The 26,478-nt window shown below is 46.0% G+C and overlaps 1 protein-coding gene across 1 annotated transcript in view; it reads right to left on the reverse strand.

Moving 5' to 3' along the window:
• Positions 1-26,478, reverse strand: part of LOC147731312 (putative methyltransferase DDB_G0268948) — a 395,842-nt gene that overhangs the window by 167,658 nt on the left and 201,706 nt on the right. The window lies entirely within an intron of this gene.

Raw genomic sequence — 26,478 nt, forward strand, 5'->3', positions numbered from 1 at the left:
AACAAGCCTTTGTAACAGCAAATTGACGCTGTGCAGAGGGGTTCGGTTTCTGCGGCTCCAATGAGGAATACTTGCCTCAAACTTGGTATGAGGGCCGGGTAGGTCTTGAGGGATGTGGGGAACCACCACCTGTGCTGCTGAGCCTTTCAGAATCTGTGTGAGCCCAGGATCAGAAGACCGGTCAGCTGAGGTACGGTGCCTGCAGATGCAGGGAAGTGACTCCTTCGCTTCAAGGTAGATGCCTTCAGGTGTTTTCGATGCTCACAGGCCTTGTAAGGTTTCCTGTATGGTACACAGGCACGGACATTGCAGCAGACAAACAGGCTGAAGAGATCAGGAGCAGCAGGAGTCTTCCTGGTTGCAGTCTTGATGCCCAGATGGTCGAAGTTGAAGTGGTGTCTGAATTGAATCGTGTTGCACGACAAATCTAGGTATCTACTCTCATGTAAGCCCTTAAGTACCCTAAGGAAAGGGTTGAGCGAATCAGGGTTCCCTCCCAGGGGAGAGGTTGGACAGTAAGGAGGATACTCCCATGTCCTATGTCCAGTTTTGCACCAAAAAGGGAGCCAACGGCTCCCAGAGCTGGTTTGAACTGGACAATGCAAGTGAGGTACCAAATGTGCCCTTCAGGCAGACTGAGTGGCTCTGGCAAGTGCTCCCACCTGGCCCCAATACACTATACCCTGTCTGGGAAGTGGTCACACCTCCCTGTGACAGAATATCTATTGTTCTGCCTTCCCTTGCACGAGCTGGCTCAGCAGCAGGAGGGCAGAATCGTGTCTCTGGTCAGCAGCAGCCGTGTTGTGCTGTCTGGGTCTCGAAGACTGGTACCAGGAGCACTGAGGGCCTAACAGAGGGCCTTTACAGAGCTTGGAATCATACCCCCACACTGTTTACGAGGGGGGGATGATTCCAACATGTTTGATACCAAACATGATAGGTTTTGTAACAGCCAGTTTCAAGATGATCATCGCGCAATTGCACGGCGCCCCTCTATTTGTTATATGGCTGTCTTACTTACAACCCACAAAAATGGACTCCTAAGGCTGTAGGGGTGTTCTGCTCATGCAGGGGCACCCTCACACTAGGAACCGAGCACCATGCCTTCAGGATTGGAAAGGCCTGCTGGAGGGGTGACTTATAGAGTTTAAGTGCAGTGACCCCAGATGTAGGGAAACTATACCTTTCGTAAGTGGTGCTATCACCAACTTACACAGGCTACGATGGCAGGCCTGTAGCTACACATTTAGTGGTCTCAATGGGTGGCATAATACATGCTTGAGCCCATGGGGGTACCTCAGTACCATACACTAGGGATGGATAAGGGTACACCAGTGCCCAATCTGGGATGTACTTAAGTACTCACATAACAACTGAGGGGAGAAAGCAGAGAGACTGGGGTACTGATTAGCAGGATCCCAGTCAGACTAGTCAGAAACAGAATAGCACCAGGCAAGTAGTGTGGGGTAACCATGAAAGCAGACCCTACTTTCTTACAATGAACCTATGATATATTTGCTGATCAGATCATGGTAAATGTGCAAATACATGTTTAGGCGTTACAGCATAAGCTGTGTCTGTATACCGTAAGAAGCAGTTGAGGATGATGTTAGCTATGTGTACAGTCCCGCATATCCCTAAGCTCACATCAGGCCTCACCTAACTGTAGTCTGGGATGTAGCTATACCTCATATACTCGTTCATAGTGCCACACAACCTTGAGGTCACGTATTTGATGGCCAGAAAATTTACTTGTATGTAATGAATTAGTTGAAACGTGTTGTTTATGTGGGATCAGCATGCTCAGCCTGCAGAGAGAAAGTCTTGGCAATAAGTTTTGCCCATTATGGGCCATAGCCCAGGCTGGGGCAGAGTTACTGTGACAATACAACTGATGCACAGAGTATTCTCCTTGTAGACCTGCAGATCCTAGGATGTTACAATAATGAGTTTTCTGAACCAATAGTAGCCCTGACTGCTTTTACATGGAGTACATTTGGACTGGTGACTGAGGTAACCCCTGACCTGATACTTCTTTCCATTTACCCACATTGTCAATGTGTGGCATTTACGTATGATAGGCCCCTTACTTCTACATGTCTGTTGTCACTTTTCCATAAATCATGCTTGCACTACACACCTATTGCACATGTGACACATTAACAGTGTAGATAGTTGATTACTCCTAAAGAGATTTTGATGTAAATTACCAGCTTTGTTACATTCAATCCAATCATACAAGACATACAATTATATGTTGATTGTCATCCCTGTAACAGTGCCACATATGGCAAAATATGGGTCCTGTGATGACAGTACATGCCACACTAACTCAATCAGACGTTGTATGATATACAATTATGTAGTCTATATGTCTATTCCTCCCTAGAGAGGAAGCTCTCAGTGACAAACATGCAAGCCCTTTCATTGTGACCTTAGTCTTAGGATGTACTCCAAACTGTGGTTCCAAGCTCTATGGACCATATGCATCAAGTCAATGGGCCTGGCTGTAAAGGTGTTTGTACAGTCACGCACAGGTAGTTTACCCTTCATAAGGTCACAATAATGTGGTGTGCGTCATAGTACCTCACATCACAGTACATATAGGATGTACTAGGGCTACATGTTGTTAGATATCCAAAAACCTGCAGTTTTGATCTATTTCTTCACCTATTACATCTGTACAGGTTAACACCCATCAGAAGAAAGCCATTTGGAGAGCCATTTCCTAAAAGGTGAGGTCCCTGGAGATCTGCAGCATCCATGGCAGGAAAAGGTGAGAGGACCTGAGGTGCTGGACTTTGAAGATCGCAGAGGACCAGCTGGGGAAGTCCTCCCAACGCGGAAGGAGGGAATGCCTGACCCTTACCCCCCTAAAGGCCCACATACTGGCGGTGGCCTACCCGTAGCTTGGTCGGAAGTTGAGGGCCAAATAGAAACCACAAGGGGCTGGCCAGAATAATACATGTTACATTGCCAACTTTGTGTGTTACAGGCAGGCATTTCTGCATCAAGATTGGGGGTGGGCAATGGGCGACGCACAATTATTATTTGTGTAGGTCCAGTATTAGGTGCCTGCAGAAGTGCTGTGCCTATTGCTTTTATGACCTGGAACACACCAGAGACCAGTCAACTCTCAATTTGCTGTCTAAAGCAGACATGAGGCTGAGCGAACTAATAATTCATCTCATGTTATTTGATGTTCTGGGTGACAATTATGACCAACATATCACTTGTCTTTCTTGTGTAAGGGGTGATTTTTCCTTACTACTGTCTCTCAGGTGATGGTGGCCCTATTACATGTGACATGCCAGACAGTGCACTCTTTATGCAGTACTGTACAACACTTCCCATTGGTAAGTTGTAATTCAACAGTGGCGTGAGTGTGCAAACATCACTGGTGCCATCAGCATTAATTCCTACATGTTATCCAGTGTAAATTTCCCTGTTGTTAGTTCATCTGCAATAGTGTTTCATAATTCATTCACTGACTGGTGACATGCATCAGGGAGTTAGATGTTGAAATGTAGAGATAATATGTTTGTCTACACTCATCTTTACGTAACAGTTTGAGTTTGGTATAATAAAGAGTGCTGTGATGTGCCATACCATAAGGACTACAGTGATCCCTCCTCTTCATGTCATAAATATTCACTGACACTCATCAATCTTCAAAGGTGGATTTTCATATGGCTATATGAAGTCTTAGGCTGTGTGAGTTTGGAGTATCTATCTCCCAAAACATTGGCCCTCAACATTTCAAGGCTACTTTTATCTGCTATACGTGATACATAGCTAAACTACGTCAGTACAGCTTTCATTGGTCTTTTCAGGTATTGGACATGTGATGAAGTTTTAAGTCAAAAGTGTCATCGGTGTGCGATGGGCATTTGTACGCCACTTGATTGCTGCTACATTACATATTCATGGTACCTTGGTTTTTAACGTGACCTTCATGACATCATGATGTGTTATAACAGAAATTAATATTTGTTGAAATATAGGCCTTCTGTGAACATTGTTAAATTTAAAAATTGAATCAATCCTATTTTATAAAATCAGTTTACTAAAGTACAGTACGAGTGCCAGAGTATGCAAGGTGAACAACTAAGGTAGTATGGAAATAAGAATGGAGTGTAGACAAGTTCATCAATGCATTTTGAGCTGCCTGGGGTTATGACATAAGTGGAACCAACTGTTTGCAGTTTATGTAGCATGCATGCATGTGCTCATCCAGGGGCAAGGCAGCCAGCTGTCACAGATGGCGGCCTAGCCAGAAGGCATCCACTGTGCTATGTCAGGCACATGGGGGGCATTTTCAGCCTCTGATCTCCTTCCTCACAGCAGCCTTCCACCCATCTCAACCTTCCACCCTACATCATCCCCCTTACCCAGCTACGTTCCCTATTTTAATGCCCATCTGAAGCACATGCACACATCCACAGGCACACACCATCAGGCCCAAGTACCACATACAAACGAAAACAGCAGAAAAGACACAGGCATGCAACCACTCACGAGAAACTCACCCACTTACTACCACCTCCACCCCGACATATCCCCGACACCACATCCACAGACACATCCCCCACTACCAACATCCCCCCAGACACCACACCAATACCCCCAGACCATCCCCAACAATCAGCATTCCGCAGACACCACATCACCAACCACAGACCCATCCCCAACCCCAGCATCCCCCCAGACACCACATCAACACTTAGAGACCCATCCACAAAACCTCAAATACGCAGCACATCCACATCACATATACCCCCAAAACGCAAGCGCTCATAGTCAAACATACGACGGACACTTACAGAATATGGAGAATTTACAGCACACACACCTCTCACTTTTGCTCCCTCTACCTCTGAAACCCAACTCTCTACCTAACATCCTGGCCATTTTTCCCACAAGAGTGTCTTGTTTGTCCTTGCCCTTAACCCTGTGAAATCCGTCCCCAAAAGTAAAAAGAAACCCTTCCCAAACCCCAACCTATCTTTTCCACATCCAAATCCACTGCTCAAAAATCTGATCCCTATCCCACTTAACTCAGCCGTACCCCTAAGAAGTCCAAGAAAAACCCTCACAAAACCAAACCCACCCCTCCCTAACCTAACCTTGGACCCAGTGCTGGAGTACACAGGACAAGGGAAATGTTTAATGGATTTATATGTGGGATGAATCCAATTGGGGCTGACATTGCATTAGGTGTGTTATTATATGGTAAGCATTTCAGCTTGGCCTGGGCAATATCAACATCATTTAGGTTGCACTTTTCCCAATGATGTAGGTCGGATATGTGTTTGATGTGTTTAAGTTAGGTATTTGTTTATCCACACTTGGAGGTACTAAATTGTTACACCTTTGTAGACATTTGTATGGACATGTGTCCATTTTCGTGTGTGTACCTTACTTTTACTATATATAAATATGTAGCAAATGCTGTTAGAGCTGTGTTTGCACATACACATTTCCTATACATGCATGGCACTTGGTTATGCTATTGGTTATCCCTGATATACTTAAATTCAGACAGAGGTCCTATGCACATAGAGGTTATAAGGCATGTGTAAAGTGGACTGTGTGATAGGCCCCAGCCTTTCAGGGTTACCCCTAGTAGACACATACCTATTCTGCTGAGAGGGTTTACATTGTACCCTTTGAATGCTTCTAACACTGATTATTTGTAATCCCATTAACTGGCATTAACTTTTAATTTCGGTGATGTTTGAGAGACCAATACAGAGTTGTAGCAGAGAAGGTGTGTTTCAGTTTCATGACACAGCCATACAGATGTTTCTTCGATATCACAACAGAACTTAGGATGTGGGCAATGTGAGGATGTCACAGATATTAATAGGTGTGATACTGATGAAGAGGTGATGTTGTGTGACACAATTTAATGCACACATCACTGTCACTGATTATAAAATGTAAACACATGTCTATTTGTGTAGCGTGTGCCTGTTCAGTGTCAGTGGCCAGGTCACAGAGGGCTTCATAGAGCTGTAATTGGGTCATACATTGAAAGCAATTCCAAACATGTGTCCAAAAAATATGTTTGGCCCAGCCTATTTTCCAGGTCCATGACGTTGCATCTATATGTGAGGAAGTCATCAAGCAGGTGCAGCAGAGGCATGACGTGTACGATCGGCATAATTGTGGCACAGGAAATTTGGAGGTGAGTACAGGTGAGCACTCACCTCCAAATCTCCAAATGCTGAGATGTCATTTGAGATGTCATCAGTGATGTCACTGAACATGTCATGAGTGATGTAATATGTGACATCATCAGCAGTGCATTGCGGACGCACAAGTTATAGTTAGCGCAACTACCTATAACAGGTTAATTTCTCTGGTTTCATATGAGTCAAATGTCCAACTAACTATAACGCCCCTGAAACCTGTGATTTTTTCAGTGAATTTCAAAGGTTTTTTAAGTGCTAATTCCTAACTATAACGTCTGTAAAACCTATGTTTTTTCTGTGAATTTCGAAGTTTTTTAAATGTTAATTTCATATTTTAATATTTATAAAACCTATATTTTTTCTAATTGTGTTTTAATATTTTGCAACTCTGTTATCCTTTTTATAAACTTTAGAAATTAGGTAATCTTTCATATCTTCCCCACAAAATATGTATATCTTTTTTTTGGGGGGGAGAAAACTACAGTCCCGTACTGGTAGTCTACCAAGCTCGATAAGCATGTGAATCTTATTCCCAAAATTTAAATGACGCACATTTCGTATCCGACGGGTTTGTGACACAAGACCCTGTGTAACAACATGTATGTACAAGGTCGCACCAGCTGCTACTGTGGTATGCAACCGGTATGCACTACCAAGCGGCGTGTTACATCAAGTACGAATGGGGTGGCACCCCATCCCCGTTGCAAATGTGATGAATGCAAGCAGTCACGCCCTGTGTTATGTCATAGACGTACGGTGTCGCATCGCATAAGCCATTTCCTCATTTTGTTTTTGCCTCAAAACTATATCTAAAGAAATTTATAGTGTGTATGAGAGCAAGCGATAACTAAAAATATTTTAAACATTTATATATTTCTAACTTTAATAAACTATTATAGCAAATATATTTTCTCAAAATCACATCGAATGCAGTCTCATTGCACACTGGGTTCGCAATTGCCATGTGACCATAAAAGAAAGCATTTCATTAGTTCATAACATTTCCCATTGTAACAGTTCGAAAACGGCACCCATTTTAGTCAATATCCGTACTGCATTACATGAGACACACCTCTTCTGCTTAGAGAGCTTTGTTCTAAACCTTTTGCAATAGATACATATCTTACACTACACACAACATGCAACCATCATCTTCATCAATATTCATGCACTGTAAATTAGCCTTCCACGTGTGCTAGCCATACACCTAAAAGTTACATTACCGAAATGTTCTCCAATACCAGAGCGAACATGTTGCATACACTGTGCACTGCACAACGTAATATTGTACGGCCCATAGACAGTATCATGCATACATAATGAGCACAGGGACACAGATATATAGTGAAAGTGGGTACGGGGACATGCGATCGACTCCTTTTTATTACCAGGATCACATATCAAGTGACGTATGTGCTGGATGCGTGTGGGGTGAGTGTAAATCAGCCCTCAGGGAATGGTTGCTGCTAGCATCAACTACAACAGTAATCATTGGATCATACACAGAGATTCAATATTAATGGAATCAATAATTTGCACTGCAGTAAGGTAGGGACAGTAGATGTAAAATAATACAGAAATAATTCTATCATAAATGAACCACAGCTTGTGGTATACTGACACACAATCAATAGATCTGAAATAATACAAATAAAGGTTATATCATAAACGCTCCATCAGTTCTAGTGCACTCACATAGCCACATCAAAAGCATTCAACATGTGCACAGCCAGCGATGATGCGTCCTGCAGGCTGGTCGTACTAGAAGCAATATCTGTTGCCATAACACTGCATCAACTTCAAAAGCGACTCAATCTGAATTGTGAACACTGCTGTCTGCACTGTAAGCCACAGAGAGCGGTCAGCAAGGACCCACAGCTACGTAAGGTGACTTGAGCTACCCAGTTTGTCGCAAGCGAAGCAACAAAAAGGCATGCGAGGGCCTGCAATGATACATATACATGGTGCAGACAGTACGCACTGGAGCAATGTCTTTTCCTAAAGAACTACCTCATCTACAATAGCAACTCGATCTCAATTGTGAACACTGCTGTCTGCAGTGCAGGCCAGAGAGAGCACTCAGCAAGGGCCCACAGCCACGTGGCTTTGACTTGAGCTGTACAGTTTGCAATACACAAAGCAAAGAAAATGTGTGCGAGCCTGCAATGATGCGTATACATGGTGCCGACAGTACACACTGGACCAATGTCTTTTCCTACAGGACTGCAACATCTACAATACTGATTCAATGTCAAATGTGAACACTGAAGTCTGCAGTGTAGGCCAGAGAGAGCGTTCAGCAAGGGCCCACAGCCAAGTGGCATTGACTTGAGCTGCCCAGTTTGTCATACGTAAGCAAAAAAAAAGCGTGTGCAGATCTTGCAATGATGCGTATGCGCGGTGTGAACAGAGTGCACTGTAGCAATGTCTTTTCCTACAGGACTGCGTCATCTACAATACCGACTCAATCTCAAATGTGAACACTGCAGTATAGACCATAGAGAGCGTTCGCAAGGGCCCAAAGCTACGTAGCTTTGACTTGAGATCCATAGTTTTCCATGGTTGAAGCCACAAAGACTGTGTGCAGAGCCTGCAATGATGCGTATGAGTGGTGCAGACAGAGCGCACTACAGCAATCTCTTCTTTTACAGGACTGCGTCATCTACAATAGCAACTCGATCTGAATTGTGAACACTACTGTCTGCATTGTTAATTGAAGGCAGTACTCACACACACAACCATGAATACTTTTCCTCACTGCCTCTTCACAAAACACAGCAACATAAATTACAGAAATCTCTACAATAAATATATCAAAACAATTTGAATTGGGATTTCATCTGTCCACAGTCTACACTATTCATTGTTCCTTTGGACTTGCAAGATGAATTTGGTCATTTTACTAACCCTATAACTCATCTAAAAAAAGTTCTTTAAGCAAGTAGACTATAGCCATTTAGCCCGCAGTAGCAGGCTATACCAGCTATTAAAGGCCCTCTCCAGCGTTAAAGGCCCGAGTCGAAGGGGAGGGCCTTTAGCAAGGGAGAGGGATTTTAATAGCCGGTATAACCCAGCTAAAAAGGCCTATGTAGCTATTAAAACATTCTGCCAGTAGAGGGCAGAATGTTCTAAGAAATAAAGCAAAGCCTTAAGGGAGCGCGAGGGGATTGGAATCTCCTCAGGCTCCCTGTAGCCTTTGTTCATAGCCAGAGCTGTGAACAAAGAAACATTGCAATGTTGCAGCTCCAGGCTTATATCAGCTATTATAAGCCCAGAGCTACTCCATTGTTTTCAATCGAGCTCCCAACATTCCAATGTTCTAATAAAACAATATTGTGTATATTTCAATAGATGTTGAAGTTACTTAACTACTAGATTCTGTAACTAAACAATCACTGCTCGATCTGAATTGTGAACCCTGCTAACCGCAGTGTAGGCCAGAGGCAGTGGTCATTAACACCTCACAGCCACGTACCGTTGGATTCAAAAGCACGGAGTTGGTTCCACCTGATCAGAGGGGGTACAAAGAAATCATCACAGACTTTAACCTATAACATCCTCAATAATAGAATCAAGACCCCATTTCACTGTTCGGACCTGCTGTACCACAGTATACTCCGTTGACTAGGGTCAACCGAACCCAATAATCATGTGCAGCAGTTAGCTATGGAAGCACAGAGTGTGATGCTCCTCAACAGACGAAGTTCTGAGAAAACCAACCAACAAGTCATATCGGACATTGTCCATTGTGGGATCAAGACACTGTTCCACTGTTGGGATCTACAGTTGGTTGCACCTGGTCGAAGCGAGTACCTCCATCTCCTCTCTCAGACACAGTTCTAACATCGTCCATTGTGGGATCAAGACACTGTTCCATTGTGGGGACCTAGAGTTGGTTGCACCTGATCAGAGTGGGTACACAAAAATCATCACACAATTAAACTTCTGACATCCTCAATCATAAAATTAAGACACTGTTTCGCTGTTCACACCTGCTGAACCACGCTGTAGTCCAGCGTCTACAGTCAACCAAGCCTAATAATCATGTGCAACAGTTACCTATGGAAGCACAGAGTATAATGCACCTCAACGGAGGGAGTTCTGTGAAAACCAAGCACAAGGTAATATCGGAAATCTTCCATTGTGGGATCAAGACACCGTTCCACTGTTGGGACCTTGATTTGGTTGCACCTGGTCGAAGGGAGTACCTTTATCTCCACTCTTAGATGCATTTCTAACATCACCCATTGTGGGATCAAGACACTATTGCACTGTTGGGGCCCAGAGTTCGTTGCAGCTGGTGGAAGGGAATACCTTTATCTCCACTCTCAGATGCAGTTCTAACATCGTACACTGTGGGATCAAGACACCGTTCCACTGTTAGGACCTACACTGATTGGAGGCGGTACACACAAATCATTACAGACTTTAACTTCTGATATCCTCATTCGTATAATCAAGACCCTGTTTCACTGTTCAGACCTGCTGTACCGCAGAGTAGTCCAGCGACTGCCATCAACCAAGCCCAATAATCATGTGCAACAGTTAACTATGAAGCACAAAGTCTAATGCACCTCACTGGAGGGAGCTCTGTGAAAACCAAGCAGCAGGTAATATCGGATATCTTCCATTGTGGGATCAAGACAACGTTCCACTGTTAGGACCTAGAGTTGGTTGCACCTGGTCGGAGGGAGTACCTTCATCTCCACTCTCTGATACAGTTCTAGCATTGCCCACTATGGTATCAAAACACTGTACCGCTGTTGCAACCTGTTGGGCTACTGTGTTAGTAGCATACAGAGCACTGCACGCTCCTGGGCCTCAGGCTGGGTGCTGTGTGCCTGTTTTGCTGTAGCCAGCGTTAATCTCAAGAGCCTTCCGAGGTTGCAGATCTCGGCCCAGGAGCTTCCGCCAGCACATGGAGGGTTCTCCTTCACATACAGCTGTGTCGAAAGGTGAACTGTGTGGCATATATGCGTCGCAGCGGCCATAACGGTTTCTGGATACCAGCACACTGAGAGCATCATTCACGCAGCCACCTTTGCTCACGGCATCAGCCTCATGTCGGTATAACTGCACAGACCTGGCAGACACGTTCGCCAATCCGGAAGAGAACTACACCCAGAGAAACGTGCCTCTTCTTCATCCACCTACGCTACCCTTGCGTACGCCGAGCCAGCCCACTTCCCTAAACATTTGCGGGGAGGCACATATGCGCTACCATTCCGTAATCTTCCCTACTGACTATACTATCATGGTTGCGTCCACTGTCCACATCACTCAATACACCATTATTGTATGTTGACATGTACATGTCTGTTGTCTGCATACTCACGTCTGTCCAGCACATCCCCTCAAGACTTTGTATTGTATACTTTTATAATCGAGAATCACTTGCCACCTTCGCACATAATTTGCTCCCATCTCTCCCCGCATCCTGCATTGTGTGGCAGAGGTACCATGCCATGTTTGGTGTGTGTACAAGGCTAGCCACGGTTCCCACAGTACGTAGTGTCATTGTGTCTGCTAGGTGTAGATGTTGTTTGTCATGCTGAATATGATTATATAAAGTTGCGCGTTTATTCAGGAGCAGTCGTTTCTCCCATTTATATATCGCTGTCTTAAAGAGCATACAGAAGTCTTTCTCACAGGTGAAAACTGCAACCACAATGGCAGTCATTCATTACTATCCAAGTATGTCCAACTACACAGCGCTTCTAAGCTTACAGCCCTTAATCTTGCATCCTATCTCAAAAGGACGCCAACTCCCACAATCAGACCAATATTCACACAGCTTTCTAACAGCAGTTATGTGCATCTCAATAACATGCACTCCTACGGAGTGTGAGCTGGCATACCGCATGTCCTTACTGTTTCAAACCAAGTAACTTCCTGTGGCAATGTCTATTCCCACCCACACAAACTAACGGAAAAACTTCAACTTGGCCTTCAATCTCTAGTTTGAAAACAGATTTCATGATACAAACCAAACTAAAAGCGCTTTGTTCAGAACAGAAGTCTCCCTCACTTCTGAAAAAGAAATGTTTCGACTGCAGATACCACAAACTTCAAGTAAAATACACTCCCTTTTAAATAGAACTGCCAATTACACTTTGTGAATTGTTACACAATTTTCAACATATCTCACACTCAAGATCTGACACACTTTTCTTAACACGGTCTCATACGGCCTTCTAACACGCTTTCACGCCTCTGACCCTGCTCGCAGGCAGGTGCCTCTCCACACTGCTGCACAGCTCGGCCTGCATTGTTTTTTGCCTAATTTTGTATTTTTCCCCTGTGCCTAGCTTGCTTTCTTGCCCAGACTTGTTTTTATTCCTCTGTGCCTGTACTTGCTTTCTTGCCCAGACTTGTTTGTATTCTTCTGTGCCTGTACTTGTTTTCTTGCCCAGACTTGTTTTTATTCCTCTGTGCCTGTATTTGTTTTCTTGCCTAAACTTGTTTTTCCTTCCTGTGCCCAGTTCTCCCACGGCCTGCCCGTTTTTGCAGCCTCTGCGTCCCTGTGGCCCGCCCCCTGCAATCCCATTTGCCGCCCGCCTCCCAGCTGCTCCTCCCTGCCACATCCCTTCATTTGGAGGCTTAACAGCGGCTGCGCAGCGGCCCGGTGCAGCGACGTGCCGAAGGCACGCCTAAGGCAAGCCCTTCCGCGCCTGGACTACGCCCAGTGCCAGGTCCCCCGGACCCGGCGAATACCATGACACCAGACACAGCTACGATGCCAGAACCCTCCACGCACTCAACACCGGATGATCACACAAGGAGTACCCTTGATACAGGAGCACCTTTTCTGGAGTCTCACTGAGAATTTAAATAAATTAAAAAGAAGAAGAGACCGAAAATTCGTAAGGCAATCTGAACTCAAGATGGACGCCATTGGGGAGAGATTGGTAACACTTGTGAAAGATCTAACTCACTCATTATTATTTTTTTTGCCCTGAAGAAGTCCAAGAAGGACGAAAAGCGTTGAATACGGCTACAGTTTTTCTTTGAAGAAACATAAAGAGTGAACTACAAACAACTCCACTGAATTGCTGCCTTCATCAACCTGAATGATAACAAGTTGCAGTGTAAATTTTGTTGAAATATTGAATGTACTTCCAAAAATTAGTGTGCTGGACCACGATGTACCATAAACCGGACCATCACACACCTGCTTCCTGGCCACCCCGAAGCGCACCAACGGAGCTTTCACCTCCCAGAACTGCAGCTTCGCAAGCATCTGCCCCACCATGCTGCCAACCAGGAAAGAACCCAACCACCTCAGATACATCCTTCTCAACACCCGCTCCTCCCGCAAACAAGCCATTGAACTCTGGGACCTACTCGACTCAACCTCCCAAGACGTCGCTTTTATGACGGACACCTGGCTGAACCCCGCCTCAGCACCCGACATAGCCATAGCCATCCCGGAAGGCTAGAAGATCACCCGCAGGGACCTCACCAAAGGAGAGCAGGAGGAGGAATCGCCATTGTCCACAGGAACAATCTTAGAATCTCGACCAACACCGATGGCACCTTCAGCACCGCTGAACACCTGCGCTTCCAGATCCACACCGACACCAACACCACCCTCAGAGGAACCCTCATCTACAGACCCCCCGGATCCCGACCACAGTTTAGCGACTCCATCGCCGACTTCATCAGCACACACTCCCTGGCCTCCACGGACTACATCCTCCTCGGAGACCTGAACTTCCACCTCGAGAAGAACAAAAACACCAACTCTACCACCCTGATCGACATCCTAGCCAACCTCGGAATCAGACAACTCGCGACAACACCCACCCACTCTGCCGGTCACACGCTTGACTCCATCTTCTCCGCAAGTCCCCACGTCTCCTTCAACCACACCACCGAAATCCACTGGACCGACCATTGCTGTATCCACTTCACCTTCAAGAAACCCACTACCCACCACTACACCCAAAAGATGCCTCGCTGCAGCTGGAGCAAAGTCACTGAAGATCAGCTAACCACCACCCTCACCCAAGGCCCACCCGCTGACCCCACCAACCCCGACACCAGCGCCGCAACCTCAGACAGTGGATAAACGACTGTGCCAACACCATCACCCCAATCAAGAAACCCCACGGCCTGCCCGTTTTTGCAGCCTCTGCGTCCCTGTGGCCCGCCCCCTGCAATCCCATTTGCCGCCCGCCTCCCAGCTGCTCCTCCCTGCCACATCCCCTCATTTGGAGGCTTAACAGCGGCTGCGCAGCAGCCCGGTGCAGCGACGTGCCGAAGGCACGCCTAAGGCAAGCCCTTCCGCGCCTGGACTACGCCCAGTGCCAGGTCCCCCGGACCCGGCGAATACCATGACACCAGACACAGCTACGATGCCAGAACCCTCCACGCACTCAACACCGGATGATCACACAAGGAGTACCCTTGATACAGGAGCACCTTTTCTGGAGTCTCACTGAGAATTTAAATAAATTATAAAGAAGAAGAGACCGAAAATTCGTAAGGCAATCTGAACTCAAGATGGACGCCATTGGGGAGAGATTGGTAACACTTGTGAAAGATCTAACTCACTCATTATTATTTTTTTTGCCCTGAAGAAGTCCAAGAAGGACGAAAAGCGTTGAATACGGCTGCAGTTTTTCTTTGAAGAAACATAAAGAGTGAACTACAAACAACTCCACTGAATTGCTGCCTTCATCAACCTGAATGATAACAAGTTGCAGTGTAAATTTTGTTGAAATATTGAATGTACTTACAAAAATTAGTGTGCTGGACCACGATGTACCATAAACCGGACCATCACACACCTGCTTCCTGGCCACCCCGAAGCGCACCAACGGAGCTTTCACCTCCCAGAACTGCAGCTTCGCAAGCATCTGCCCCACCATGCTGCCAACCAGGAAAGAACCCAACCACCTCAGATACATCCTTCTCAACACCCGCTCCTCCCGCAAACAAGCCATTGAACTCTGGGACCTACTCGACTCAACCTCCCAAGACGTCGCCTTTATGACGGACACCTGGCTGAACCCCGCCTCAGCACCCGACATAGCCATAGCCATCCCGGAAGGCTAGAAGATCACCCGCAGGGACCTCACCAAAGGAGAGCAGGAGGAGGAATCGCCATTGTCCACAGGAACAATCTTAGAATCTCGACCAACACCGATGGCACCTTCAGCACCGCTGAACACCTGCGCTTCCAGATCCACACCGACACCAACACCACCCTCAGAGGAACCCTCATCTACAGACCCCCGGATCCCGACCACAGTTTAGCGACTCCATCGCCGACTTCATCAGCACACACTCCCTGGCCTCCACAGACTACATCCTCCTCGGAGACCTGAACTTCCACCTCGAGAAGAACAAAAACACCAACTCTGTTGGTAACTTTCCCCTGAGGCGGAAGCCGGGGGCATTCTTCTCTTCTATATTCACTGAGATAATCATTAACTTTTGCGTGTGTGTATTTACAAACTGTCAGGATCTGTTTTAATTAGATGTATATATTTTAACTGGCGCTATTTTATTATTATTCTTGGCATTACGCTTCCCAGTAGGAGAGATTCACTTCACCTCCTGGGGCTGTAACGGAAGCCTGATTCTACCGGCGCAGCCGAATTAAGGCGCTGACGCCGGTAGACGCGGAATTGCGGCCGCCATCTTGGGAAGGCAGGCAGGGTAGCGGTCCAGCTTCGGGACCACTCCCACCCTCCTGTCATGTATAACCACAACCTATCATCACGTCCGCGCAGCGGGCGGGCGCGCCGATGGCGCGCCGAAGGCGCGCCTAAGGCAAGCCCGTCTGCGCCCGTCCGCGCCTGGCACGGGCCCAGGGCCAGTCCCCCTGCTCAGGCCACCACTGACACCCGCATAAGCTGGACCAGAGAACAGCTGTTACAGTTAGGAACGGGCTCCTGTTCTACATCTGTTCGTTGCCCCCCTAACAGCTTAGATGGCCACTCTTTCAACTGTCCTCTATGCAACTTGTTGCTCCCTCCGTGGTGCGAACGCACCCTACCTCCTCCTCCTGCCCCGCCCGGCCGCTGCCTAAAATTAGCACTGATCAATTGTAGATCCCTCCCCCGTCATGCCAACGAGATTTGGTCGATCCTGACCACTTATAGTTGGGACATCTTATTCCTTACCGAATCTTGGATTAAAGACACCTCTAACCCGGATATCCACATAGCCACCCCCCCGGACTATCGATTCCTGGGTGTGAACCGTGAGGGTAAAACAGGAGGCGGATTGGCCATTCTGTTCAAATCCCATCTAAACATTACTATTAAAAAAATTACTAACATTGGACTGATCGAAGCTATGTATTTTTCTATCGCTGACTCAGCGGCAGTCTTTCTAACAGGTATCTTAGTCTATAATCCCCCTAAAACATCTCCCTCCTCCTTATCACAATTGGTGCACATCATCACTGACTTGTCTCTTAAGCACCCACACTTTATGGTATTAGGAGATTTTAACCTTCATGTGGATGATCCCACCTGCACCCAAGCCACTCGCCTTCTCGACTCTCTTCAGAGCCTGAGCCTGACACAACTAATCCATGGTCCTACGCACGTGGCGGGCCACACATTGGACCTTATATTCTCGAACCTGCCAGGGACCATCATCCACCCTTCCCTTCCCCTCACTTGGTCCGATCACTACCTGCTCGCGGTTGATATCTCACTTCCTCAGGCAGCTACCTCGGTAGCACTTGGATCAGACCTCAGAAGAAAATGGCACAAGATCACCTGTACTGCTCTAGAATCGATATTTAGCTGCCCTTTAGAGTCCGAACTGGAAAATGTTGATGACTGTGTCACCAAGTTTAATATGACCTTATCGGCTGCAATTGATGAAATTGCCCCGCTTCTACCTGTGTCATCGGCAAGATCCCGCCCCTCTGCTCCCTGGTTCACAGCCACGCTACGTAAAGAAAAAAGTCACTGCAAACAATTAGAACGTAGCTGGAGACGAACTTATGATACTGAGGCAAAAACTATCTATAAAACAGCCCTTAAGAAATTTACTAAACTAAAAAAACTGGCCATGAAAGAGTTTTTTGCCTCACAAATTAAAGATGCAGACAATTCTGCTAAGATGCTGTTTAAAATCGTTAAAGATTTTGTAAAACCCCCAGCTATGACATCTAACAATCCAGCCAACCAGTCTCTTTGCAATGGACTATCGGATTTTTTTGAAGAAAAAATTGAAAAAATTGCATCCTCCTTCCCTTCAGATGGAGCACCTGATCTTCACCTTCCCCCAGTTTCTAATATCTATGACTCTGCTCCCTCACTATTAGCATTCAAGGATCTCACCCCTAACTTTGCACTTAAATTACTTCTACAGTGCAAATCGGGCTCCCCTTTGGACCCGGCTCCCTCTAAAATCATGAGCGAACTCTCGACCTTACTGTTAGAGCCTCTCACTTCCATCTGGAACGCCTCTTTACAACGAGGCCAATTCCCCTCTGCCTGGAAGGAAGCACTGCTGGTGCCTATCCTAAAGAAATCTGACGCTGACCCCACACAATTCAGTAATTATCGGCCCATTTCCCTCCTTCCGAAACCCGCGAAGGTTTTGGAGAAGGCCGTCCAATTACAACTGGCAGAATACTTAGAGACTAACTCCCTTCTTCATGACTCCCAGTCCGGTTTCCGTGCTGGATTCAGCACGGAGACCGCCTTGCTAGAGGTATCGGAGACTGTGCGGAAGTGTGTGGATAAGGGCGAGGAGGCCATGTTGGTCCTCCTCGACCTATCCGCCGCTTTCGATACGGTGTCCCACAAAATTCTCCTAGACCGACTGGAGCATATAGGACTGGGCGGCACCGCCCTGGCGTGGATCAGGTCCTTTCTCCAAGGACGATTTCAGAGGGTTCTGCTCAGACCGTTTAAATCAGGATGCAAACCTCTTGTACGTGGAGTACCACAGGGCTCAGCGTTGAGTCCTCTGTTTTTTAATGTCTATCTGGCCCCGTTGGCGAAGGTGGTGGAGGCTTGCGGAGTCAGAGTGGTCTCTTATGCTGATGATACACAGCTGATATTTTCTTTTAGAGACCACTCTGACTCCAGTCTTTCCAGTTTCCACCACTGTCTTGGCGAAATCTGCTCTTGGATGTCCTCGAACCACCTTCGACTTAACACAGACAAGACTGAGGTCTTGTTTTTTAATCAAAAAATGATCATTCCACCTTCATTATGGTGGCCTACGGTACTCAACCCCCCCCCTACCCCGGTTCACTCTGCCCGCAATCTGGGGTTTATATTTGATGATACCCTCTCCTGTGGCCCTCAAATTAACAAGGTTACTGCGGCCTGCCATGGTAAACTAAAAATGATGAGAAAGATCTTTCCATTTTTGCCTAAGGAGGCACGCAGAACAGTAACTCAGGCATTAATCACCTCCCATCTGGATTATGCCAACAGTTTATATGCTGGGGCCCCTCTATATCAAATTGAACGCCTACAGGTAGTTCAAAATGCTGCTGCAAGACTGATTGGCAATATTCCATACAGACACCCCATATCAGCGTTTCGCAAAGAACTCCATTGGCTTCCCATAGCCAACCGCATTAAATTCAAAACGCTTACTCTTGCTTTTCGAGCCCTGAACGGAACTGGCCCAGATTATTTAAAAAAGAGATTGAGATTGTCCCACTCAATCAGAGACCTCCGCTCTAACAACCTTCGTCTCATGCAGGTGCCAAGATTCCGTCGCACAAGAACTGGTGGTCGAGCCTTTGCTGTTCTTGCTGCCAAACATTGGAACTGCCTACCGATCGATCTCAGATTTGCCCCATCCGAAGCTCTGTTTCGCAGTCGCCTGAAAACCTGGTTATTCTCATCTATCTAGATTGCTCTTTCCTTTCTTGCTGACAGACCTAGCGCCGGGACACCCCCATTGGGGGTAGCCGCGCGCTTTACAAAATTCGTAAATAAATAACTCTACCACCCTGATTGACATCCTAGCCAACCTCAGACTCAGACAACTCGCGACAACACCCACCCACTCTGCCGGTCACACGCTTGACTCCATCTTCTCCGCAAGCCCCCACGTCTCCTTCAACCACACCACCGAAATCCACTGGACCGACCATTGCTGTATCCACTTCACCTTCAAGAAACCCACTACCCACCACTACACCCAAAAGATGCCTCGCTGCAGCTGGAGCAAAGTCACTGAAGATCAGCTAACCACCACCCTCACCCAAGGCCCACCCGCTGACCCCACCAACCCCGACACCAGCGCCGCAACCTCAGACAGTGGATAAACGACTGTGCCAACACCATCACCCCAATCAAGAAACCCTACAACAGTCACACCAACAAGAAAGCCAGCTGGTTCACTGAAGACCTCCGAGCCTCCAAGCAAACCTGCAGAAAGCTGGAGAAGATCTGGCTCTGTGAACGAACACCGGACAGCCACACAGCCCACAAGAACACCACCCGCAGACACCAACACCTCATCAGATCCGCCAAAAGGGCCTCCTCCAAAGACCGCCTAGACAACAAAGAGCACAACAGCAAAGAGCTCTTCAACATTGTGAAGGAACTCTCCAACCCCAGCTCCAACACCAATGATGTCCCACCCTTGCAAGACCTGTGCGACTCGCGGCCACCTTCTTCCACCGCAAGAGCGCAGACATCCATGACATCTTCAACACCACGACCTCCCTGACTACCACTGAGACCTCTGCCCCCACGACCACCATCCGCACCAACCGCCTGCTCTGCTGGACCAACATCAATGACGACGACACCATCAAGATCATGAACACCATCCACTCCGGATCTCTGTCAGACCCATGCCCACACCACATCTTCAACAAATCCAGCACAGCCATTGCACCCCATCTCCAGAAAGTCATCAACACCTCCTTCAAGACAGCAATCTTCCCGGATAGCTGGAAGCACATCCCGAGATCAACTCAAGAAACCCAAGGCGGACCCCAAGGACCTCAAGAACTTCCGGCCCATCTCCCTGCTCCCGTTCCGGGCAAAGGTCAGGAAATCTGTCAACGAACAACTGACCCGCTACCCGCTACATCCTTGACTCTTCCCAGTCCGGGTTCCACAGCAACCACAGCACATAGATTGCCCTCACCGCTGCCACCGATGCCATCAATTCCGTGGACGACGGAGAAACGGTGGCCCTCATCCTCCTCGACCTGTCAGCCGCCTTCGACGCGGTCTGCCACCACACACTACGAACACAACTCCACAAAACTGGGATCCTAGAGAAGGCCCTGGACTGGACCACCTCCTTCCTCTCCGGCAGAACACAGAGCGTCTGCCTTCTCCACTTCCGCTCCGAACCAACCAAGATCATCTGTGTTGTACCCCGGGCTCAGCCCAACTCTGTTTAACATCTACATGGCACCGCTCGCCCACGTCGCCCGTCGACACAACCTCAACATCATCTCCTACGCCGATGATGCCCACCTGATCTTCTCCCTCACCAAGGACCCCCACACCGCCAAAACCAACCTTCATGAAGGAATGAAGGCCGTCGCTGAATGGATGAGGAACAGCCAACTGAAGCTGAACTCGGACAAGGCGGAGGTCCTCATCCTCGGATCCACCCCTTTGGCCTGGGACGACTCCTAGTGGCCGACCACACTGGGAGCCGCCCCAACACTCAACGACCATGCAAGCAACCTAGGGGTCATCCTCAGCGCTGCAAGGCCTCCGGGTGGTTATGCACTATATAAGTGGAATTTTTCATTTCATTTCATTTGGACTCCACCCCCTCCATGACTAAACAGGTCAATGCTGTCTCCTCCTCCTGCTTCAACGCCCTCTGCATGCTCCGCAGGATCTACAAGTGGATCCCTACTGAAACAAGAAGAACGGTCACCCAGGCCCTCGTCAGCAGCTGGTTGGAATATGGAAACGCCCTCTACGCAGGAGCCTCGGCCAAACTCCTGAGATGGCTCGAACGCATCCAGAATGCCTCTGCATGCCTGATCCTCAACATCCCTTGCCGCAGCCACATCACACCCCACCGGATAAACCTGCACTGGCTCCCGGTCAATAAGAGGATATCCTTCAAGCTCCTCACACATGCACACAAGACACTCCACAACACCGGACCAACGTACCTCAACAGGCGACTCAGCTTCTACACCCCCACCTGCCAGCTCCACTCCGTTCCGCCGACCTTGCTCTCGCCACAGTCCCCTGCTTCTGAAGAGTGACCCCCAGTGGCAGATCATTCTCCCACCTCACCGCCAAGACCTGGAACACCCTCCCCATCCACCTACGGCAGACCCAAGACCTGCTGACCTTCAGAAAACTCCTCAGGACCTGGCTTTTCAAGCAGTAGCAGAATTCCCCACGCCAGCACCTTGAGACCCTCACGTGTGAGTAGTGCGCTTTACGAATGACATGATTGATTTCAAACTGTTCTTCTTTTAATACCACACTTCATTCATTCAATCATCTCTGGAATAACAGAAACAGTGTCCATATTTCAGGCACTCTTTGTGGCCATCCTACTACTAATTCTGCTCATAAAAAATGGTTAGGCTCTTTGTGGTAACAACTATGTCCGACAGAATATACCTCTGTGCCAAGCTACAGCAATACTGTAAAAAACAGAAAAAACTTTTCGGCTACCTGCCTCTATCTACTATCTCTATCTAGCTACAACATAACATGTATCTACACTTATGCATTATGTGTACAACCATCGTTTGATTGCAAAATGTGTCCATTCAACTGGCGAATGGATCTATACCTTGCCAACATCCCAGCAATTGCTCCCGATACCCAGCAGGTAATGCAGTTTCTGAAAACCATGAACGTGATTGTTCTGACAGTGGAGAAATGGCGAATGCAATGCAAAAAGTTATCATGGCAGAATGGGATTTCTACTCAGCTGTGAAAGATCTCCTGCAACGAGCGACTTTTCACAACATCGCAGATTGCCTCCGTATTCAAATTGCTGCTCCAACAATCAAAAAAAACATTACTGTCCCTTCGACGATATGAATTGGATCACTACGCTTTTTGCAGACAATGTCAACAATAGCCTCTTGGAACATTATGTATCTCAAGCCGCTGAAGAACTCTTGGACTGCAATCTCCAAGACCGGTAAGAAAGTCACGTTATTCTTAGATGGATTTTTTTCCATCTTTTTTTACTTTTTCCTTTACATTTTTTATAATACACTTTAATCCTACTACTCAGATTTAATAACTTTTTAAGTATACTCGGACATTTGAACATTATCACCCCTTACTTCTCCACTCAAACCAGGGATCAGTGATGTATTGTCTATGCAAATACGCTATTTACTTGCTAAATTAGCCTAAACCCGACAGCCATTTAGAAACCATGTCTATTCTTTGTGAACACACCTCTCTGCTTGCCTGTTATTCACAAAGCCCTTTAACACAAATTTACGCAAACACAGCCTCTGCTCACAACATGATGATAAAAATGAAAAAATACAACTTTGTTTAGTAACTGGTTGGTGCTGTGTGGTAATCGTACCCTACCTTCCTTTTCATTATACAATTTAGTCATTCATGTCTAATAGCTATTCTATATGTCACATAGAATTGTAACATATAATGTGGAATTCGCTGATGCAGGAGCTTCAATTTGATTACAGCAGATGCGATTGGACTTTCTCTCAGCTCAATGCCTTAGCTCTCTACACAAGAATGTTTTTGGGAAACAGCTGAAGACAATAATGTATGGTTTCACTAGAAATATACTTTTTTTTAATTTTAATAATATTTATTACATTTTCAAAAGATTTTTCCAAGTATTCCAACGTATGTTTACAGCGCATTCCATTTCCTCTGGTGGTTCTATATACATTTATATATACATTCCAATACATTAAAACATATAAGAAAAACAGAGTAAGTATTCATCCAACCCTCAGATGTAAACTACATGCTACCCAGCCCCAAACCATATTCAGAACATCAAAAAAAAGGGAAGGGAAACAGCCAAATGCAAAAATTTATTATATACCACACTTTCTTATGCTATACAAGGTTTGTCCTGCTACTTTTCCACCTCGTAATAGGTTGCCATATTATATCGCCTAATGCTTTAGCCCTTCTGCCTTTCCTGGCGTATATTGCTTTTTCTAAGTTGTATATAGTGAGAAGGCTGGCTATCCAATCTGAAAATAGTGGGGGAGCCTTATTCAGCCAATTCCTTGCTATGCAAATACGAAAAACTGCAATTGAAACAAAAATAAACTCTACTGGCATAGCTTCTACCGTGTCGGCCACCCCAAAAATAACTAGTTTATCTCCGAGTTTAATCTTAATCCTCAATGTTTTATCAAAAAATTCTTCGATGGCCGTTTTCAGAGTAAACAGTTGTGGACATTGCGAAAACATGTGTACAATATCTGCCCCATTCGCGTTACATCGAGGGCATGTTGTTCCCGTCGTCCCACCCCACTGGGCGATCCTAGCCGGGGTATGATAGAGTGAGAACACTGTTTTGAAATGCTGTGATTGAAGGGTTGCCGAGCATAACACTGTTCTACCCAAATCCAATGACTCCTGAAAAGTTTCTGAGCCTGCCCCCAATTTTTCCATCCATTTCTGCGAATATTTCGCCCTTTCATCTGATTTGTTTTCTTTCAATTCAGCATATAATTGTCTTATCGTGCATTTATTAGTTGTTCCTATATATTCCATAAATTTGCATTGTACCATCCCTGCCGTGCCACCTTGCTTTTGTGTTAAAAAGCTCCTGGTTTGAAGATATTTAAAAAAACTATTTTGCTCTAAACCAAATTTCGTTTTAAGCAACCCAAACTGTATCATATTACCCTGACTATCCAGTAGGTTCCCTATCTTCACTATGCCTTTGTTGTACCAATCATACATAGTGGCATCCTTAAAGATCTCCCTCGGCAGAGAACAGTTTGTATATAATCTTGTATAATTGTTATATCTGCCTAAGCCAAATTTTTTGGCCACTCCTTTCCACACCCTATATGCCGCTTCCAAGGTCTTAAATCTCGTGTGTTTAAAATACGTGAAATCAGTTGTATTTAAGAACCCATTCTCAGCCTCCTCACCCAAAAGTATCGTATAAACATTGGCTAATCCTACGTCAATTCCCGCTAAATGTTCTGAACCTCCCCCACCTAATAACACCCTGCTATACTGTAATACTGCTGCCCAATAATAAAGCCTGAAATCCGGTGCTCCCCAACCCCCTTTTTCCCTATCTACAGTTAAGTGCCTATAGGCTCTCCTTGTTTTCCCTTTAACCCAAATAAATTTATTCAGAATCGCTTCCAACTTGTTAAACCATAAAGTATCAAAAAATAAAGGTATGGATCTAAATAAATACAAAACTTTGGGGAATGTTACCATTTTAATAACGTTAATCCGGCCCATTAAGGTCAGGTGTAGATTATTCATTCTTTCTGTATTTGTTTTAATTTTTTCCAGTAGCGGGCGCATATTGATTTCTACTAAACTGTCTAAATCAGCTGTAATCTTCACCCCTAAGTATGTAACTTCGGGTGCTGTTCTTATATCCTGATAGTTTACCCAGTTGTTTTGTATTATTTGAGTTTTACCTTTGTTTAACGAGTAACCTGCAAACATACCAAAGTGTGCGGCCTCTTGTTCAATTTCTATAATAGCTGACCCTGGATCTGGTGTGACAACTGCCACGTCATCTGCGTATGCAAGCGTTTTATACTCATGTCCATGAAATCCAATCGGGAGAATATTTAGATTTCCCTCTAATCTTCTCAGAAGGGGGTCTAAATATAAGGCGAATAGTAATAGTGAAGCCGGGCAGCCCTGTCTTGTACCTCGCTTTATGCTTATGCTCTCCGTGTAGCCTCTGTTTATCCTTACCTTAGCTGTTGAGTTTAAATATAACGCTTTAATAGCCTTTATATAGCCTGTACCTATCCCAAACCATCCCAAGACTTTCCACAGATAGCTCCAGGAGACCCTGTCAAAGGCCTTCTCTGCGTCCAAAAAGATAGCCGAGGCAGGATCTCCTGCAGCACCCGCAGCGTCCAAAATGGTAACCATCCTCCTTGTGTGTTCCGTAGTCCCTTTACCTGGAATGAAGCCATGCTGTGTTGTGTATACCAGCCCCTCAATTACCCTGCTAAGCCTAAGTGAAAGAGCCTTAGAGTATATTTTTGCATCCGCATTCATGAGCGTAATTGGCCTATATGAGCCAGGGTCCAGATGTGATTTATTCTTTTTCAGAATAACTATAATACTTGCTCCGGCCCATGATTGTGGTATATTTTCCCCCATCTGTGCATGCCTTAGAATTTCTAACATATCGATCCCCAAAGTGTCCCGGAAAATCCTATAAAATTCTGCCGGAATTTGGTCGGGCCCTGCGGCCTTCCCTGAGGGGAGTTTCATTACCGCATTATGTATTTCACCCAGTGTTAATGGTAGGTCCATAGCCTCTTTATCCTCCAAGATCAATTCTTTGTGAGGGATTCCTGCCAAGTAATCCTCTATCACCTCAACCCCAATTCTCAGGTCTTGATCATAAAGTTCTGAGTAAAATTCCCTAAACACCTCCCTCACATCTTCCACCTTAGTTACAACATTCCCCCCTTTATTCTTAATTTCTTTGATTTCCCCGGCTGCCAGGTCTTGTCTGGTACGAACTGCTAGCAAATGTCCAACCCTTTCATTAAATTCGTAACATTTTTCCTTTTTTGCTAAATAATTGCTCGCTGCTTTGTTGGCCAATCTTTCACCAGTCTCTGCCTTTTTCAGCTCTGTTTCTAATAAGATCTGCTCGAGGGGTTCTTGACTCATGACCGCCTGAATAAGTTGTTGTTCTAACTTCATTAAGTCTTGTAGCCTACTAGTCATTTCCAGTTTCTCTTTCTTACTCCTATGTAGAGTATAAGCCAGTGTTTCCCCCCTTACCCCTGCCTTAAATGCGTCCCAAACCATACCTGTAGCTGCCGTACCTCTATTTACCTCCCAGAATTGTCTAATCCATACCTTCATTCTGCTGACATAATCGGGTTCCTTAAGTAGCCTCCTTTCGAATGTCCAGTTATATTCTTTGTGACATGCGTTACAATTCCGGGAGATAGACAGCACCAATGGATTATGGTCTGAGAAGACCCGGGGTAACATTTCTATTTTTACTTCTGGTACTAAGGGACTAGAAACTAAGAAATAATCCAGTCTTGCTATACTCTTGTGGGGAGCAGAGTAGAAAGTGCTACCTGTCCCTGCAGGATTATATGCTGACCAAACATCTACCAGTGCATTGTTATACATTAAATTAGCAATAGCCC

This window comes from Lissotriton vulgaris, chromosome 2_1, assembly GCF_964263255.1.
Source record: "Lissotriton vulgaris chromosome 2_1, aLisVul1.2, whole genome shotgun sequence".
Lineage (NCBI taxonomy): Eukaryota > Metazoa > Chordata > Amphibia > Caudata > Salamandridae > Lissotriton > Lissotriton vulgaris.